Consider the following 6000-nt stretch of genomic DNA (forward strand, 5'->3'; position numbering starts at 1 on the left):
ACTGGCTCTAATGCAGACCCAAACCATGACAGAGCCTCCACCTTACCTCCTCCATACATACTGTTAGTGATTAGTGACTCATCACTCCAACAGTTGCCACTGATTTTCAGTCCAGTTCTTCCACTGAGACCATTTCTGATGAGGCTTTAGTGAACAGTAGCTGAATGAGCTGAAGATTCAGATGTGTCTCTCAGGTCTGTTTCAGGTCTTTGCTGGGTTTTTTCCTGTCTCTTAAGAGAGTGACTTTCAGAAAATATTCATCTGCTGTAGATAGTTTTTTTTTGTTTTGTTTTGTTTTTTTTGGGGGGGGGGGGGGTTAGGCCTGACACATCTTCTTTTGTCCTTAACCTGTCAGGTTTAGACAAATGTTCAGCTAATAGCTTTTAGGGAATGATGGGGAAAATGTTACTTTGTCTGTCAAACTGTTGTCTTTGACTTTCTTCATAGATTTAACTAAATAAATGCAAACAAATTGTGGTCTCTGTAAAAGCTTAGTCCTTTAATAATCCACTTTCTGTTACTGTAACCATAAATGTTCATTTCCCCTGTTTTCCATTTCTGTTTTCTCCATTAAAAGCAAATATCCCTTTTTAAACTCCCATTTAGAGTTTACTTTCTCCCTGTCTCACTCTCAGTGAAGGTCATGATGTTTCCTGATGATTTAGTAACATTAAAATACAAAAAAAGAGAAAAGAAACCACACACTTCATTTGTGAGTGCTTTAGATTTCCCATCACTTTTAACCGGCCCCCAGAGAATCATTCACGTCTGTAAGTACAGTATGTGCGTGGGTGTGATCATACATTTACATTTCAGCCATTTAGTTGGCATTTCAATCTGAATCAGAGTGCGGGAGGAGTGGTCGTACTAAAGAACACTGATGGAAGCAAACGATGAAGAATGCCTTTCAGTCTGGTTAGTTTTAGGAAGAAAGCTACTGAGTTTGGTTTAGGAGAAAGTTGTTTTGGGGACAAAAACATTTTTAACAACATCTTAAAAGACCTGTCTAACATAAGATATCTCATGTTTCCAAGGTTCAGGTTAATCAGTTAGAAAGACTTTCATTCATTTTTCTTACTTTTCTTTGATTTCTTCATCGTTCAAACTCAAAATACAAAACAAGAAATACAAAACAATACAAAACACTGTAAATATTTTCTTGCTGAGAGGTAGACGACTAGTTTGAGAGACAGGTGACAGGTAGCACTGTCATGATAATATATGAAGCTGGATCCAACAGTTTTGTAGCATAGCACAGCACACCCTCAGGGGGAAACTGTTATTCTGACTTTGTCCAAAGGTTATACAACCTGCGAGAACATCTAAAGTTTGGTAATTCCTTCCTGTGCCTGACTTCTTCCAAACTAAAGACTTCTGCAGTGGCCCTCCAACACCTAAAATCACACTCTGATCATTATCAAAATCTAACACAATCTTATGATTTGTTTTACAAAGCTGATAACCACTTACAGCTTTACCTAAGGTACCTTATATGCACTATAGTCCTTTCCTGCTATTGACAAGATATAAAAGAAGCTCGAGATTATAAATCGGCCAGAAAAGCAGGAATAACTTGTGATATATAGAGAGCCATGACAAAGAACGTTTTTGCAGGTCTCTCTGCAGTCATGTGGAAAACTAATTACACCCCATGATTCAGTAGTTTGTAAACCACTTTTATCAGCAATAACTCAAAGTAATTGTTTTCTGCATGACTTTATCATTCTCTCACATCATTGTGAAAGACTTTTGGCCCAGTCTTCTTTACAGTATTGCTTCAGTTCATTGAGATTTGCAGGCTTTCATTTATGCACAGCTTTCTCGCGGTCCTGCCAAAGCATTTCAGTCAGGTTGAGGTCTGGACTTTGACTGGTCCACTGCAGTACCTTGATGTTTCCTTTTTAATCATTCTGTTGTAGATGTGTTGATGTACTTGGAATCGTTGTCTTGTTTCATGACCCAGTTTAAGCCAAGCTTTAGCTGTCTGACAGATGTCCTCACATTTGACTCTAGAATACAGAGGAGTTCATGGTGGACTCAATGATTGTAAGGTGCTAATGTGGCTGCAAAAAAAGCCCAAATCACGACCCTTCCACCACCGTGCTGACAGCTGGTATGAGGTGTTTGTGCTAATATGTTGTGTTTGGTTTTGTGCATTATGACCAAACATCTGCATTAACCCTTTCACGCATAGTGGTCATAACAGTGGACAGCTATTCTGTTATAGACAGTGTTGATGTTTTTTTGTTTTGTTTTTTTGTTTTTTTTAAGCTTAAACTTCAAAACTTACATTTTAACTACTGATTTTATCTATTGTTCTGATTTTATCTGTTTTGATTTTATTTTTTTTACATACTGTTTTGTTTGTTTGTTTGTTTGTTATTTAGTTAGTTTGTTTGTTTGCTTGTTTTAATCAATTTTAAATCATGCTTTTTATTTGTTTTTGTTTCTAATGTCTCTGTAAAGCACTTTGAACCACCTTATTGTTGAATTGTGCTATACAAATAAACTTGCCTTGCCTTGCCTAGCCTAATGTATGTTTGGGGGCGTTGCACCCCGGAACCTTAAGAGGTTTTTCAGGGTTTTCTCTGTCAGAATGTTATGTGAGAAACAGTTTCCTGTTTGTGTTGCGACTAGCTGTGGTTGTTTCTAAAAGTGGTCAGTAAACATCCTAAAAGTGGCACCTGAGTTTCCGAGCATTTTTATCCTGAAGTCATAACATATTCAAAGGCTGTTTTCTTGTATTTGTGTCAGTGTTGATGGTATACTTGCACATAAACTACTACATTGGACACTAATGTGTCACTCCATACCCTGCCACCCACTGGTCAGCCAGCGGACTGACTAAGTGAACATGTAAAAAACTATTTGAAAAGTACATGTTTAAAAAAATGAAGTTCAAAAATCTTTTTTCATGCCTAAAGATGAATAAAAATACTTAAGAAAAAAATCCTGATTTAGGTTGTCATAGTTCATGCATGACAGGGTTAAGTTTTGATCGGCTTTCACACACCAGAGTGAAACAAGGGTTAAACAGATGAATGTTTGTTTCTGTTGACATCAGAAACTTGTCTCAGTTGTAACAAAATAGTTTCATCTTTCAACATCCACGAAGGGACTGGTTTTGGACATTAGCTTTGGTTATATATAGACACAGCCTGTGCAGCTGTCAGTGTGTTTCTATGGTTGTCCTTTACAAATTATCCATCCATGTAATTTTAAACATATTTTTTAAACATGGACATTTTAAAATATCCAGTTACCTCCCAGTTAGCATATGGCCTCTTTAAAATGAAGGGACTGCAAATAATTGCTAGAATTTCTGTGAAAGATGAAATTTGGGCTGGAATAGATCCATGGACCTCTCAAATCTGTTGTTTGATCCACTGGAGCAAGTCCTGACACTCAGGTGTGGAACCGATCAAACAGCAATGAATACTTTTGTACTTTTGGCAGAGTACATTAAATTATTATCATAATAATGCTATTTTACAGTTAAATACAGTTTCACTTATAATTCTGAAAATGCACAGCTTCTCTTCTAGGTCACAAGCCATTTTTAAATTGTATTTCTTTATGAATAAATGGGAGAACGGTCTTTATGAAATGTCAGGGGGCTGGAGTACATTATTCATATGATTGAATCCTTAATGGATTGATTTTCCTGACAGAGATAAAGACTTAAAAGCTTTTTGAACACTTCGCAGATGCAGAGATATTAAAATTTGACTTTAAACTTTTAGTTCAGTTTTACTATGGGAAAGATTTTAAATCAAAATCAGCATCAGCCTTCACTAATACCCCTGTAAGTAATTGGAAGCAAATGACAAAACATCTGATGCAGCTGGATGTCTCTACACTGAAAAGGCTCAACATTATGACCACAGACAGGTGAAGTGAAAAACAGTTGACTTGTTAGAAGCAGGGAAATGGACAAGTGTAAGAATCTAAGCGAAGTTGAGGATGACTTAGACGAGTGAGTCAAAACATCTCCAAAACTGTAGCTCTTGTGGGGTGTTCCTGGTCTGCAGTGGTCAGTATCTATCACAAGCGATCCAAGGGAGGAACAGCGGTGAACCACCGACAGAGTCATGGGTGGCCAAAGTTCACTGATGCTTGTGGAGAACAAAGGCTGGCCCGAGTGGTCCAATCCAACAGACGAGCCACTGTAGCTTAAACTGCTGAAAACATTAATGCTGGTTCTGACAGAATACACAGAGCATCACAGTTTGTTGTGTATGTGGCGGCATAGCTGCAGATCACTCTGGATGCCCATGCAGACCCTTGCACAGTGTCAAAAGCACCAACAGTGGGCATGTGAGCATCAGACTAGACCACCGAGGAAGGTGGTCTAGTGTGATGAATCACATTTTCTTTTACATCATGTGGATTGCCAGGTGCATGTGAGTCATATACCTGGGGAACACCTGATACCAGGATGCACTATGCACTAGGGCAGGGCAATATGGCCAGAAATATTTATCACGATATATATCTGAAAATTTGCAATAACGATATAACTGACGATATAATTGACGTGAGACAAAATACTTTACAACTCCACAACTTTATTAGTGCAAAAAAAACCCCATCAATGTATTTTCACTTAAACAAGCAGCTGGTTTTTATGTGCATTAAAGCTATATAAAAATTTAACAGTGCAAATGCAAATTACTTGCCAAAAGGCATTTCCAGTGGAAATTGGCCAACATATCCTCAGCATAACCATGTATAATATCCACAAAACTTAAAAAGAGGTTATACACACACAATACCATAATTTTATGTTGAAACACAGTATGTATTACTCCGCGAGGCTCCCGACTACGGTAGCTGTAATGCTCCGACAATCCATCAGGCGTAACAGAGAGTTCAGACTGTAGCTTAGCAAAGTCGTACTAAAACATTTTTTGACAGATTTTTGAGCGCCGTGTACCACATAAAATCGGTTTGGTAATAACAGTAATAACGACGGCCCGCTTGCATGCTCTACCAAAAAATGTGCTTTGGTGTGTATCTGACGGACAAAAGCCAAACCAGTTCCACACCACTGGAGCTGCGACGTTTTTACAAACCAATTCTGGTTCATCTGTTTCATTCAACGATCCGCTATCGGCCTTCTCATTCTCCGTCTCCACCATGCTTTTTCCGCCATGTGCGTATGAAAAACGAAGGCACTGCGCATGCGCGTTTTACCCATATTTTATTGCGATATTTCATTTTCATATAACATTATACCGGTATTACCGTGAACGGTATGATATGGCCCAGCCCTACTATGCACTCCACTCAAACATCTGTGGGATGTGGTGGACACACAAGTCTGGCCCCTGAAGGGCTCACTTCACATTTTACAGGACTTAAAGGATCTATTGCTAATATCTTGGTACCAGATAGCACAGCACACCTTCAGGGGTAAAGAGGAGTCCATGCCTCGATGAGTCAGGTGGACAAATGCAATTTTAGGCAGGTGGTAATAATGTTATAACTGATTGATATATATATTGAATGGACCAAAGGTTTAGGTCCTCCTTGCTTCGATTAAGGCTCTTGATCATTCTCCTTCCACTTGTTCTGTTTATCCTGATCAAATAAAGGCATAAATAAATACTTAAAAAAGGAGCCCATAGTTTATAAATGAATTGCAAGTAATGTTGGTGTGCCTACATATTTGTGATCATCTCAGTTTAAATGCTCTGCAGACTGCATGTGTTACCTGGCCTTCACTGACCGTCGCTAACAAACTATATAAATGTGTGTGTGTGTGTGTGTGTGTGTGTGTGTGTGTGTGTGTGTGTGCGTGCGTGCGTGTGTGCATGTGTGTGTGTGTTTAAACCCTCATGCTTTCAAAGGCTTGGTTGTTTTCTCACTGTCTACATAAATTCTCATTGTTAGCTAAAAACTATTAAATGAACACTGAAATGTGTTGTGGCCCAGCGACTTACTCAAAACCCACATATGGATAAAAACATGGTGGAAAATAGTCTCTGCTGAAAAGTA

The 6000-nt window shown here is 38.5% G+C and overlaps 1 protein-coding gene across 1 annotated transcript in view; it reads left to right on the top strand.

Moving 5' to 3' along the window:
- The window catches only part of LOC102309168 (fibronectin type III domain-containing protein 5), a 57784-nt gene that overhangs the window by 20820 nt on the left and 30964 nt on the right, over positions 1 to 6000 (top strand). The window lies entirely within an intron of this gene.

The sequence above is a fragment of the Haplochromis burtoni genome, unplaced genomic scaffold, assembly GCF_018398535.1.
Source record: "Haplochromis burtoni strain Fernald_Lab_line unplaced genomic scaffold, NCSU_Asbu1 Contig_39, whole genome shotgun sequence".
In the NCBI taxonomy this organism is placed as follows: domain Eukaryota; kingdom Metazoa; phylum Chordata; class Actinopteri; order Cichliformes; family Cichlidae; genus Haplochromis; species Haplochromis burtoni.